The sequence below is a fragment of the Ctenocephalides felis genome, unplaced genomic scaffold (genome assembly GCF_003426905.1).
Source record: "Ctenocephalides felis isolate EL2017-DRISC unplaced genomic scaffold, ASM342690v1 CF-g0.4_SCAFFOLD_01886, whole genome shotgun sequence".
NCBI classification, from domain to species: Eukaryota; Metazoa; Arthropoda; class Insecta; order Siphonaptera; family Pulicidae; genus Ctenocephalides; species Ctenocephalides felis.
This window is the reverse complement of record NW_020538040.1, coordinates 73,393,444-73,408,866: the sequence shown is the minus strand read 5'-3', so window position 1 is coordinate 73,408,866 and position 15,423 is coordinate 73,393,444. Positions and strand designations below refer to the sequence as shown.

General features: G+C 29.0%; 1 protein-coding gene across 1 annotated transcript in view; it reads left to right on the top strand.

Annotated features, from left to right (window-relative positions):
• LOC113375319 (leucine-rich repeat and immunoglobulin-like domain-containing nogo receptor-interacting protein 3) overlaps window positions 1–15,423 on the top strand; it is a 341,130-nt gene that overhangs the window by 225,301 nt on the left and 100,406 nt on the right. Inside the window, exon 3 of the mRNA XM_026615254.1 lies at window positions 3,820–3,879. The gene's annotated coding sequence lies outside the window, so the exon portion shown is untranslated. The remainder of the gene's footprint in view (window positions 1–3,819; window positions 3,880–15,423) is intronic.

Here is a 15,423-nt window from a genome sequence, read left to right as displayed (position 1 = left end):
ATGTATTCTTACAGCTTATTGTTGCTCTTCCTACAGCTTTTTAACTTATTTTGAATAGAGATCATTTTAGATGTTAGCGAAATTGAATGTTTTCAATTTAGGGTTAAGATGGTGCGAGTTTTGACAGCGAGTTCGAAATCTCTCGTGAGAGTTTTGCCACTTGCTAGATGTTGCATCATCGACTCACTCCACGAAAACGCTTCGCATTTTCTTCGAACATGTATTTAACTTGGCCAATATTTTAGCGAAACTTTAAAGGATAAATATGCTCGTGGTATATTAGATTGTACATTCGTGTGCAAAATTTAAAATATATAACGTAATAGAATAAATAAGAAGGCATTATATATCAGGTTGGCAACAAAGTAAGTGCGGTTTTCAGTTTAGGTGGTTTTAATTGAGTTTGTAGATTTCTTTTAATGGATAGTTAGGAGTTTAGATGTCCATTAGGAAAAAAGAGTTTTTTGATCGATTGCTTAGTTTTTGTTTGGCGTTCTTTAAAAGAGGGAAAATTACATCAAAACTTTATGATGTTGCTTTTTCATTCTTGTAAAGGTAAAAAAGGAACTTAAGCTCACAAAAAGCTAACAACCCTTTCCACTCGCGAATTGCGTGTAATGTATTTTGCCACCAGACCGGTGGCATCCGAATGGAAAGGGTTAAAGCTGTTTACGGTGATGAAGTCTTAGAAAAAGGGCAGTGTCAAAATTGGTTTGCCAAATTTTGTTCTGGTGATTTTACATTCAAAGATGAAAAACGCTCTGGTCGTTCAGACAATGAAATAGTTTATTTTTACTCTTACAATGCAACCGAACTATCAATTCTGATGTCTACATTGAGCAACTTACGAAATAACACAGTTGAAGGAAAGAGGCCTAAATTGACAAATCGAAGCAGTTTTTGGATTCGTTGTAATATTTTGTCACACCTATTATATAGTACTGATCTTGCACTTTCTGACTACTTTTTGTTTCGATCTTAAATGATAAGCAATTCAATGATTATGATGGTATCAAACTATACCTAATTCAGTTAAAAGTTAAAAAATTCAGAAGTTTTAAGAAAGTGAGATGATTATGCTGCTTGAAAAATTATAAAAATTCAAAAGTTTTAAGAAAGTGAGATGATTATGCTGCTTAAATGCTAAAATGCTAAAAATGATTAAAATGATAAAAATCATTAATGCTATTTAGTTATATTACAACAAGAAAAAAATTATCTTTATTTGTCAATTTGTCAATCAAGACTTGAGTCTTATGATACAAAACTGTTTGCTTAAACTCAACTTGAACTTTAGGTAATAAAAAAAATCAAAAAAGTATACAGTATATGTATATAATAAGTAACAAAAATTAAGAATTAATAAATATAAATAAAAAAATTGTTTTAGTGAAAGGTGTTGCAGACTAAGGCATCACAAAAATGTGTGATTTTCTAACAAAAATATTATTATTCTTTTTTTCAAATTTTGGTAGCATAAAAATTATGTATAATTTGAGAATGACTATGAGATCGAATAAACTCCTCAGTTTGGATGAAATATTAACTGAATTGCATGGTATAAAACCATTTTTTCACCGATGATTAGTTTGAACGAAATTGACAAAAAGCTAGTATTATTTCAGTAAAACGCGTATTATTTGTTTTCCAATTCTGAACCCCAACTATGCAAGCCCCACACATTGTTTTATTAATGTATTTTTTTATTCGAAATCCACCACAAAACGACATTCGTCCCTATCAATACAGCGTTTACACATTTTCTCTATAATTTATTTAATGAACGCAACTGTAAATCACAAAACGTTTAAAAACGCCGTTTTAGATTGATTTGAACACAGGATTGAAATTTTAATTATGATTTACTGCCCTGTGGCTACACATAGTTGTGGATGATGCTTGTCCACTAATGGAATAACTGTGTCGCGTGCTATTAATTTGGACTTTGGCTATATAAATCGATTCGTTTGGGCTGATACAGTAACAGAGAAAGTTGATATAAACCTTCAATATTCAGTCTTTTCTGTGTTTTTATTGGGCACGTTGAAAGTATGAACTAAGTTACTCCTACACCATATTTTATCAGAGAGAACTTTTTCTATAATATTATGATTCCTTAGGGTAAGTTAATAGTATTCGCAAAAAAATATTTTTTTTTTAAATTCGCAAATAGTATTCGCAAAAAAAAATTAAAATTTTTTTTAAATATTTTTACATTTTAAAGCCTTCTGAACATTTTGGCATACTTTAGAGTCAGACTATGGCTCAATGCCATCAATGCACAAAAAACATGTTGCTTTTATCTCATTTATTCAGCACATAGTATAAAATCATAATAATTAATGATTTGAGTGTTATTGTGTTTTATTTGTTACCGTTTGGAATGCATTAAACTAGTAAAATAACAAATTTCCTGCAATATGAGATGTACCACAACTTGATATGTACACGCCGCTGAATTAATTTAGCAAAGGTACCATAATATTATTTTTTCACGTTATGTAAAAACATTTTTTTAATTCATTTCATTCTGCAATCTGTTAGATAAAACAATGCGCAGAGATTGTTAACGATATAAAAATAGGATAACATTATAATTTGATTATAATAGATGCTTAGAGTAAATGTGAAAAAATAGACCTAAATGTAATAAAAGTATGAAATTACAAATAGAAATTTGTAAATATTATTAAAACTTCTAAAATATTTGATAATTTGATGTCCATATCAACATTGTTAACCGCCAAATGGCATTTTTTTACTTTTTTCATTGGATCTTCGAAACCGTTAGACCCGCCTTCCCAAAAATTTAATCTGTTCTCCATTTTGTCAAAACATGTAAAATGTTTTTTGAATTATTTGAATCGGACGCCCAGTTCTTTAAAAAAACTGCAGTTTTTGGCACTTTTTGTCCCGTATTTTGAAAATGGCTGAACCTAACTCGGTCAAAAACTAATTAGCACGTTTATCCTATCAATATGAATCTAATGTTTTTTTGAATCTTTCAAATCGGTGGATCCGTGTTCTCGAAATCGTCGAGGAAAAATTGTATCCGCACACACACGCACGCACATTCATATACATAAATTTTGTCTACGCCTTAGATTTAGTCTCTAAGGTATGCCAAAAATGTCCAGAAGGCTTTGAAACATAAAACTATGTAAAAAAAAATATTTTTTTACGAATACTATGACTTACCCTAAGGGATTTTAATAATAGAGATAAAGTTCTCTCTGATAAAATATCAGAATCAAAATTATATATGCAAGTTTAATATACTCACAATAAATATTTAATGGGATTGAATTCTAAAATATCATATTTAGTATTAAATATTGGTGTAGATAGAAATCCGTTTATTTGCATTTCCTTTAATCGAAATATTCCTTGGAAAATTCACAAGATTTCAAACGCGTTTCGATAAGAAGAATCAATACAAGGAAGTGAAATTACATGATATGTAATTTTGTTTATTTTAAACAAGAAGTGTGTGGTTCATCGATAAATGATAAATTTTCTGTTAATAATATGTGATGCTAGTATTTGTTTTGTGAGAAAAATAACTCTAAAGGACATGCAGATGAATTTGCACTTGTGGATAAAAATTAGAGATTATTAATAATTTGATTTGCGTTGCATCAAATATGATTTTGTATAGAACTTCCAGTGTAAGATTATATGTGTAGTATGATTTGGGCCAGATTTTCTTATTTCTATTATAGTTAGATTTGTAGCATTGCTATAGAACATGGTTATACTGTATGTAATTTTAGTATTCAATTGTGTAGTTAATATACATCATATTGTTCATTGTTTCAGAATCCTGATGGATCCGGCCTCCAGGCGCTGTTCGATCACCGCAGCTGCTGAGTAATTAAGGTATGATTAATTTTAGTTCGCCAGCAAATGATTTAGAATAGATGTCTTAATTTTTCTACCTTTACGATTTATTATTCATGTTTTGACATTATAAATGACTTCCGTAGCTTATAAATGGTCTCGTAATATCAATAGTTCCGCAGTTAGTTATACAAATAATAAAATTATTAATTAAACTTTGAAGGCACGCAGCGTGTGTGCTCACCCGTGTTCTCTGTCATATTGTATGATAATTATGTTCAGAGCTTTGTCGGAAATAAGTCTGGGAGGTTCTGCTATGTACATAAGTAGGAGAGATCGGGATGGACTGACCAACTTTTTAGTTTAACCCATATGCTGGAGCAGTGCCATTATCTAAAACAGAATAGAGACACGGCTATAGTTCGTAGAAATGATGATGTCGAGCTGTTAAAGTTTATATAAACTATCATATTCCTTACACATACCATGGACCTATCTTTGGGCAGACTATTTATTATTATTATTCCTAACTTTATAATTGTTATAAAATTTGTAGATATTTATGAACAGATATCGTGCAGCACAATTCATTTTATCTATTTTCTATAAATCAGGATTACCGATTTTTTGATCTTACGGAATATGTTTCCAATTACCAAACGATCTCTTTCGTAAAATTCCAATATAATATTTCAATTATGTACAATATATTACTTTTATTTTAACAACATATTTTAGAATTTCTCTAATATTGAATTTATCAAATATTTTGCCTATTTTCCTAGTATATAGCATTATTTTTTTTTCATATTGAGGTAAACCTAATATTTTTTAATGACCCCTGGACTTTTATCAAGTTTCATGTCGTCTCTTTAATAAAACATGTTTTTTTTTCGTAAGTTTTTATTAAATGGTGGCTGCTTTAAGCGCAAATTACAGTAAAAAGTGTTATACCATCGTCTCAAATGTTATTTAGTTTTTGGTCTTCATTTGAACTGCTTTTGGCGCAAACCAAATCAGTTCTTGAACAAGATAACACAAGCAGTTTTTAAACAAATTATATTTTGTTTCTAAATTTAATTACCAGGCGGTAGAAGCTTTTATTGACTTGTTGGAAAATTGATTCTAAGCAAATCTCACAACTGTTGTCAGATTTTTTAAAAATTTGTGGAAAACTACTTACAATTAGTAGCAAAAGTTGAAAAAATATTAAATATATACAAGTAACAAACTTTGGAAGGCATATATGAAATAATTAATGAAAAGATTTTATAGAATCTTTATTTTTACATACGTTTCGACATATAATTTTATGTCATTTTAAGTGAATAAGTAATATAAAATTCAGACATTCGAAATATGTTGTCTCTATCACTCATAATATGCTTTCTTGCTTAAGACGCGATTATCTAAACGCGGTATAATTAAAAATGTATATTAAAATAATAATCATGTAAGTACTCGAAACATGAAATTGGAATGGCATCAATTATGTTTTTAAAAATTTATAATTTTATTTTAGACATTTCGGAACTATGGTGTATTACTTCATTTCTTCATTATCTTTTATGTAGGGGAGACTTGAATGGTTGCTTTTTTTGATAAGCAATAATTTTGTTTAATTATGTAACTTGAATATTTTTTTACGTGGAAATACTGAAATACTGTCTTTAAATACGATGGATTATTATGTATAATCCTCATAACCTCAAATCACACAAGATAAGTTTTCTTCTTTCTTAGGTTATAAAATAATAGGTAACAACACCAAAATGGATTATAACAACTATTATTATATCAGAAAATTGTGACACATCATAACATAATCATTCAAACAATCACAAAGTCTATAAATATAATATAACAATAAATAACAAGGTTAACAAGAAAAAATATGAACTATGCGATGATTTTTCTTCTTCTAACTAATATGCCAAAATCACGACTAGTGTTATTATACATTTTTTCTTTAAAATCTGTCAAAAACTGATGATTATCGGTTATGCGCGGATCCAGAAACCACTGATGTAAACTTGTTCTAACAAACATACTTCATCTTTTTCACTTTGTACCCTGTTTCAATATCAGTATAGTTTAGCTGTTATGACGATTGTTACTTCCGTACCCCTGGTCTTACCTACATAGACGGCAAATTAATTAATTTATGATTTTTCAAGCTTTGCAAGAAACATTTTCAATAAACCGTTTTACTTGTACGATGAGTATATTTAGTTTGTCCGTAATATGAACGTTATTCAATTTGAAAATTAAACAATGCGCAGTGCAGTTCAGATGTGTTGATTTACTGTTAATCTATCAGTCTATCATGTCCTCGGTTCATCCATCCCCTGCTTCCTCTATTGCATATATAATGTGCACTTAACATAATTAATATTGATACAGCGTCGCTCTTATTAAACTTTGTGATGCATTTCGACGATAAGTAGAAAACGACGAGGGAATCTGGGTTATATGGCGCGAGTCAATTGAAAACACTGAACTAACACGGACCCGTAATTATGTTCACATCTTTTCTTTGCCGAAGAAGAAGATTTAATGGTCGGTAATATTCCGGATTGTTTACATTCTCAATATCCGAAGAGTTGAGAAGTAAAACGTTCTGTTCTATACTTTATTCTTTGCGACGCAACATTGATTTTATACGTTTTTTTCTTAAATTGCGTATTATATATAAACAGAACAAACGGAGAAGAAGATGACATAAAGGTGCTTATAATTAGATCTCTAACATTCGTTTTTCATGGCGTAACGGTTAAGCGCCGAGGTTGATGATGGTCTCGTCTCTGTCGATGACAAAATTTATTACATGAGAAGCAGTGGCTTGATTCTTATCTTAATTTATATTTGTTTGGTATCAATACTTTTGCTTTATGAAACTATGATCAGAATGTTACAAATCTTTGGTTAAAGGCTTAACTTAAACTGCATATTAAATATAGTTTATTACGACATATAACGCTTCAATACTCAACGGTTATCTTGTATAGCTGAAAAAAGTTTGCTAATCGATTAGCAAAATTGTATAGTAGTGTAAGGATATATATTTTATTCCCATGATGTATGCAATATTTGCATGACCCACAATTACACAAGCTCGGAACGCAAACATGCACAAATAATTGCACGTGTCAACTGTTTATATAAATACTCGATTAATTAAAAAATTCATTTAAAATTGAATAATTATATACTAGAAAAGTCGAGTAAACTCTTCATGCGATTTTTTGCGCGGTATGTGAATTTTTACGCTGTGCATTTGCACCGTTATAATGCTGTACTTAAACGAGGAAGAACTATTATATTGTGTTAAGTTTTTCTATATCCTATTAATAATTACATTGATTTTTTATTCTTGAATAAAAACATCTCAATTTACAGTTATTCATCGTCAGTGTATTATTATTTTTGCATACTGTTACTTATCTTTTCTTTCATTTTCATATTATATACATATGTGTATGTATATTTCTGTCGTGTTTTTGAATATTTTAAATCAATTTGATAGTTAAAAATATTGTTTTAACTTTTGTTTTGGGATATTATATTTTTGTTACCATACATTGTATAAAACGAATATGGACACCACAATATGTTGATTTTTGTCTGTTTTACACACATGTCAAGTTAAAATATGAAATTTTCATTGCACTGTTCTGCATATATTTTATAATTTTAGCGAATCCGTTGTTGTGATTAACAATATTACCTCGTTATAATTTAATTAAAATGCTGCATATATTTGGCATTTAAAACATGTTCATTGCTCTAAAATTAATAGTTTGTTATTTAAACCATTACTTTATGATGTATTTGCGACTGCTGCGCCGGTTGTGGTGTGAATCAAATAATTGTGAATATATTCGCTAATATCACACTAATTATAAATTGATAATATTTTTCCCTCTTGTTAATTATGCAAAATCGATCAGTCATTCGTATTCATTAGAATATGTATATCGTATGTGCATACAATTTTATTTGAATTTTGAATTATGATGGCATATGTTTGACTTTTAAATATACAGCGCGTGACTTGCAAATACAGTGCTTTTAGTTGTCACATAATTATATGAATAATATTTGAATACATTTTTAGTTAATTTTCAGATAATTATAATATATACATGCAATGTCATTTAACCAGTTGACTGTGAATGACGAATATACTCGTCAGTGGAGAAATAGCAGAATTTTGACGAGTAGATTGGCTAAAAAATTATTCAAATATTATTCATGGCCATTTAGATTGTATTTAAAAACTTATCAAATTTCAAAAAAATTCAATTACATTTTACTTCGATTCTGACGACACAAAATTGCCAGTTCAATGAGGACGCCGCAGTCAACTGGTTAAAGAATTTTTGTAAAAAAAATCGCTTTCCGCAGGAGTGCCGCTGCTGTACGGGAGCAGCGTGCCGCTCAGTTTTAAGATATATTTATCATCATCAATAAAAATGTGTCAAAATATTAAAAATTACGCTCTAATGAACTAGAAATTACAATAGAAGACTAGAATTCTCAGGGGCCGATTCTGCCGTTAAATACACCAATGTTATGGCTAGGCTATGTTTTGTAGCAGTTTTCATATAAAGTGGTACTCAAAACTGTCAAAATCTCCTATGTGGTTGCTGTGCAGTCGGGCATTTTAGATAGAAAACCTAGCCTAGAACACGCGAACATGTCAAAAAACCATGTTACTGCATCTTTGAGATATGGCTTGAGGGAACATATAAGAGAAGTTGCATTTTATGTGTGAAACGCCTTATCGCACAACAAATACATGGCATTTTGACATTATTTAGTAGCATTTTGTATGAAAACTGGAACGTAACGTAGCCTTACCATCATATCGGTCCATTTTACGGTCAAATCAGGCTATCAATATACTTTAACTTAGTAGTGTTAAATCTTGAAGCGAAGGCGAACACAACATGTCGTCCATGGACGACATCCGTTGCAAAAGGGTTAAAATGGAATCGTATTTAGCCGATTCCCTAGATTTTCTACCAAATATAAGAAGACTATTTTTGCGTTATTTTATAGAGAGGATTGTTTGCTGAAACAATTTCAAACAAAATTGAGTCTTTCGGGAAACTTAGTAGAGTTTAGTTTAAAAAAATCTGTTTATTTATATATCTTTGTGTCAAAAGAGTATACGTAATCATCTGAATCTCTAAAGTTGCTAGTGTGCGAAAATCAATTAGGAATTTAGCCCATTCCCTAGATTTTTCACCAAATATAAGAAGACTATTTATTTCTTTTTGAGTTATTTTATAGAGAGGATGGTTCGCTGAAACAATTTCAAACAAAATTTTGTCTTACGGAAAATTTAGAATTTAGTTAAAAAAAGTGGTTATTTATATTTTTTTGTGTCAAAGGAGTATAGTTAATCATATGAATCTCTAAAGTTGTTAGTGTGCGAAAATCAATTAGGATTGTTTATTCACTATCCAATCATATTATTTCAATAATCGCGTTGGAGAATCAATTGATAAATATTATCGTTTATTCTCGAACCGAATAAAAAAATATTTACTCGGGTTATATACATATCTGTTCTGTGTATAAACGAATGGTGTCTTGTGGTCTAAAAGCGTCCGAAGACAAGAACGCGGATCGCGGTTAAGTACCTTTATGTGGTATATTTATTAGTGGTTCGTTTTCGTTATTATGACGCCGGACTGGTGATCAAAGCGCAGAAGATGATTTGAAAACTACAATTCGAAATCGGTATACAACAGGTATATCGTATGTTTTTACAAATGCACAAAGAAAGTGAAATATAAATATTTAGTCGGAGTAAAATGTTTCTGCGGTGTGTTTACAGCACGCTTCGGACGGGATTAATTCGATCTCTGGCGATGTAAACACAAGGCACACCGCGGGCGGTATGAGCTATGTAAACCTTGGCCGTCCGTGCCCGCTCTCGTTGTCGTGGTGTTTATTTAAAGACGTGTGTAAACCGCGTTAGCGATTCCTTGGGAAACCAGATACAATATTCAGTGAAATGAACGAAATTGTTTTTTCTCTATGATATTCGATTAAAAATGTTTCATTTTTACTTTCACGGATTCTTCTTTGACTCGCTTATTTTAATTAAATTCATTCACCTAATATTTATGTGAATGATCTGAATGTGCTATATATTAAAGACTTCATAAAAACAAGATCGACTAATCATCATCAGAAATTAGAAAATCACCCTAATTCACTCGTTACTCCGCTGCTTTAACGCCAGAATCGAGAAGACTAAAAAAAATTATGGTCAATTAACTTGATCCAATAAAATTATACATTCTTGATTGATCCAATCTAATAGTACATTCCTCTGTGGTAACTACTATCTATAATTATATTTTATTAAAGCCAATTAAAATAACTCATATAATATAACTAATGTTCTGATTGGTATGACAAAAAAAAATTAAAAAATAATAATGTTAATGTTTTCAAATTGCATACGCAACAGTTTATAATATGAGAATTGTTACTGACAGTAATTTTTCATTCTTTCACATTTTTTAATAGACTTTCTAAGCAATCATGCTTCATAATTAATTGATATAAATGACATGTTTTCAAAAATTTCGAGACAATGTTAATATAATTCATTTTTATCAATTTGATATTGAATAATGTGCCATATAGCTGGCAATAATTAATAACATTTATCTCTTTTTTAGCTTACCGTTGGGTAATTTATAGTAATCGCTAAAAATCGAAAATTTTTATATATCATTACGTTTCAAAGGTTTCTGAACATTTTGGCATATCTTAGAAAAAATTGATGTGTATATGTGTGCGTGAATGTATATGTATGTGTGAATGTGTATGTATGTGTATGTGTGTGCAGAACACGGATCAATCGATTTGAATGATTCAAAAAACATTTGATTCCTATTGATAAAGAGACATGTGCTGATTAGTTTTTGGACAAGGCAGGTCTAGCCGTTTAGGACAAAAAGTGACAAAAATTGTGATTCAGTTGATTATTAAAATGTTGATTAAAATTTTACTTGTATTGAGAAAATGAACAAGTGAAATTTTTGAGAAGGCAGGTCGAACGGTTTCTGATATCCAATCAAAAGACTATAAAATGATAATAGGTAAAAATTTTGTTTATATTTTTATGCGTTCTGTACCAAGATTTATAATGTTTTACCGATTGACTGCGATGCAGCGTTTACGCGCTACGATATTTCGTCTCCTGAGCTACGCAGCGTCATTGCTTTAAAAAAATCAAAAATTGCATAAAAACTTCAAGAAATTTCATAATTTATTAAAAAAAAGTTCAAGGAAGTTCATTTAAAAAAAAATCAAAATTTTCAAAAAAGTATAAATTACGGTACAGGGAGTTTCAGCAATTTGCCTTAAGGCACGATCTGACTTATTGTAAATGAGTGCGTTAGTGTTAAATATATAGTTGTTTAAGAATTGATGATAAACACGTCACTAATTATTACTTGATTGTTCACTGAATTATAATATTAATATTTTACTTTCTGATCTTCTTCATCATTATGAAAACGTTTTTCATCGAGCTTTTCTTGTTAAAAACGATTCAAACTTTTTACTTTATTCAAATATTACTCAGCATAACTTTCAGCATTGGTTTTTCAAATATCCTGAATAACATTTTAACAGGATTATGATTACAGATTTTTATTCTTAATATAAAGTAAACCGTCATTAAGAAAGTTAATCTTCTCATTGCGATTTATTAGTTTTAATTAAAATCCGTAATTACAAAAAAAAATAAAAAAGGATGTAAACGCATGTTAGTAATTTTTTTTTAATAAAAGCTAATTATTGTTTAATAATGAGCATAATGCACAATTTAATACTTCATTCGTAATGCCTAAAGCTTGCTCTTAAACCGCTTTTTCTGTGTTCATAATTAAATGAACGGTTTCAAATCAAGCGAAATAACGTTTTACGCGCTTCATTAACGCGTTACCTGTTATCGAATGCACAATGAAGTGATGATGTCGTCATAATAATATAAAAGATGTGATTTTATTATGATAATATGTCTGCCTTAATGTATAAAATACTTGTTTTTATTACTATAATTCTATTATAGAACGATTTTTCGGACAGACCATTTAAAAAGTTCTTATTGTTAGCCTAATTTCGAAGAAGTTCACACGTCAGTATTATTCTCGATTTTATGAGTTTTGTTTATGGGCTTATTTTTCATATCCTTTTCAAAACGTCTTGCATGAAATATTGGTAAGATTATTTTATGTTCAAGAACACACTGTCATTTCTGATTTTATGCAGTTAAACTAGTTTTTTGATATGCTTTGTTTACAAAAATTTAAGTAATAAATAATTAATTCTCATATTTTGATATGGAATATAATTAGAGGAAATATACATAATTTAATTTTGGTAGTAACCTTAGTATGGATTTAAGGTTTATAAAAATATTTAACATTTTATTTTGCAACTTTAGTGTAATTTTATGGTGCGCCCGTATATGTTGTCAAAGCTATGCACTCTATATACATTTTAAAATCAATTTAATTTTCAGGTAAAAAATTAATACAAATTTTGTCTAAAATCGAAAGTTTTAATTTTTATTTGAGTTCAAGTTGCATATCATACTAGTTACACGTTTGCATTTTAAAAGGTCATCTAGATTTTTTTGAACTTTTGGAAAATTAAGGAATAGCCATGAAAAATACAAGATGGGTACGGGAGCATTTTGGAATTTTTAGTGAATAAAGCATTAAAAATTAAAAATTACTCAAAATTGCTGTACTGTATTAAGCAAGTGTTGTGTATGAAAACGATTAATGTGAGAAGTAAAATTTAATAAAACATAGATTTTTTTTCAGATAATCTTAATTATAAGCCAATTACATAATTTGTCATTTAATTTTATATAATCTATTTTAGTAAAATATAGTTATCGCAAACATTTATATATTTTACATAGAACAATTATAAACTTCAATTGAATTGTTTTTGTACATAAAGTTAGTTTTTTATAAAATGGTGCAAAATTTTGATAGAGCGAGTGAATTCAGAGATGCGTGAAGATCGTTGAAATAAAACGCTTGAAAGGCTACGCTGCGTTATAAATATGAAACAGAAAAGCCTACAGTACCAATACGTGACGCGAATCTTACTAAAACTGAAACTATATATACTTACATCATATACACACACATATATATATATATATATATATATATATATATATATATATATATACTTTGTATTTGATGTTGATTTATATTTGTAGTGTCGTTACATCGTCGGGCATAACATCAAAGTCAAATATAACAAGACGGTTAATTGTACGCTGAATTAATAAGTAGCGTTCTTAATAACTCCCCACAACTTATATGAAGGTTCGTTATTTGAAATGTTCCTACTATAAATAAATTTTTCATCTGTTTTTCTTGCTATTTGTTAAACCAATTAACTGTGATAGACGAATCACAAGAGGCTGAATATTGTCTATTGACGAGTATACTCGTCATGCGTATAAGTTTTGATCATTGGCTATTCAGATTGCGATTGAAAAGAAACAGAACATATTCTAAAATTTGGAAACATTTAGAATATTTTAGAGCTATTTCGGTATAAAATTTATTATTTCATTTTTTATAAGTGGCATTTTTTTCAAAATAAATATTTTTAGAATAAAAACAGTTCATTTAGTGGTTCAACCATACACAAATGGAATTTTTGAATGCCAAAAATAATAGTTTACATGTAGATGTACGAAAACTTAAATTTTAAATAAAGGGCTTTAAATTAAATACATTTAAAAATACATTTTAAATTCTATGAGAAACGATCAAATACATTCGAGTAATTTTTTTGTTCCATTTTACCCTTTTTTGATTTAACCTTGGACACATATTGCCATATTTTTTGCCAAGTGACAAATGACACTACTTCTTGTTATCTAGATGTCCGACACGAGTATCGAAATTAGTTATTTAGTCAACTTAGGGTGATTTCTACTACAAATTTAACTCTTCAAAAGTATTTGAAGAGCTTCACTACAAAATCTAACTTTTTAACATCCTGGCTAGTGTCTTCATAATAATAATACAAAGCATATTTCTAAATTTTTCATCAAATCGATATTCTTTACTTTACTCTTGAAACTCAGAAAATACTACTTATTGTTAGTATAAATATCATAAAGTTTAATGCTACTACGATATAATTTTCCTGCAGTTAAATCATCAATCTTAGGTTTTGCCAACTTTGTTGCACATGCTCGTGATGATGGTTACAACGATGTTCATACAATTCATGTTGTGGACTAGTGGTCACCTCCTTACAATGTTTCTTAAGACAATTACTTTTACTCAAGTTGGCCGGAATTGGTCGTTTGAGATTTCTTTGCTTTTTCTCATTGTCGTAGTTCCCTGCAGAGCAAAAAGTTTTATATCGACATGTTACATATGAAAGCATATATTGTTACAGATGAAACAATTTTTAAGTAAATATGTCTCAAGTAATGGTTGATACATTTATTTAATATTTTAAATTTGATGAAATTACGTATTCTTTGTGAAAAAATTACAAATATCGTTGGTTACTCATATTAAAGGTCAACCCTCATTGTATCGTATGTATATCATCGACAAGTTCGAAATATTATATGATTAGCAATCAAAGTTAACAATAATTAATGGTAGTAAATAGATCATAAATTACAGAATCCGATACTAAATTGCAAATGTTAAAACTATACACTTGTTTAATGCGATTTGAATTCAAGATATTTGTTTTTGTTAAATAATATACGAGCAATAATATAAAAAGCAATTATGAGAAAATCCAATATTATGAAACTATCTCTATTATATTCTATTTCTTCGAATTGCGTTATTTTCTTTTAACGGTAGTAATTTCTGAGAACATCTTTTTATCATTTTACCTTGATTGCTTATTGTGTATCTATTCTTAGAAAATTAATTAAAATCGTTAGATTGTTTAAGTATATTTTTGGACCGCAAGCTACAATATGATATTTCAAATAATACGAAGTAATTATATTATATAATATTGTATTATGTGAGAAAAATATGGGTGGGATTTGAAATAAAATCAAATCTCGTTTGATCTAGGCAGTAAACAGGCTGGTAATCGGTTAATATTTTTTTGCGGAAAGTTCTCAATTAATCAGATCCGATTATTTTAATATATATTAAGTAAATAATGTATGTTTGACAGCAACAATAAAAAAATCAAGTACAATGATGAATGTCAACTAGGAAGTTCTAACGTCGACAGTTCTGGCGTATGTTTTTTGCTGGAAATAACAATATTTGCTATTTGTAGCTAATGGTAGCTTATAGTAATATTTTCGAACATACCACAGAAATATATTGAAAAGTGCTTACTTTTTGCAACAAGCAAAAATTATGTGTAGAAATAACAACAAACGTTAAAACTGGTTTGATAACTACTTTGCAAAATAAGATGCGAATATTATGTGGAAAATTGTAACTTATAGTGTAACTATTCTGTAGTGAAGCTAGAGGTTTGTTGTAACAGTTTTTTTTAATTTATATATCTTGAGATATC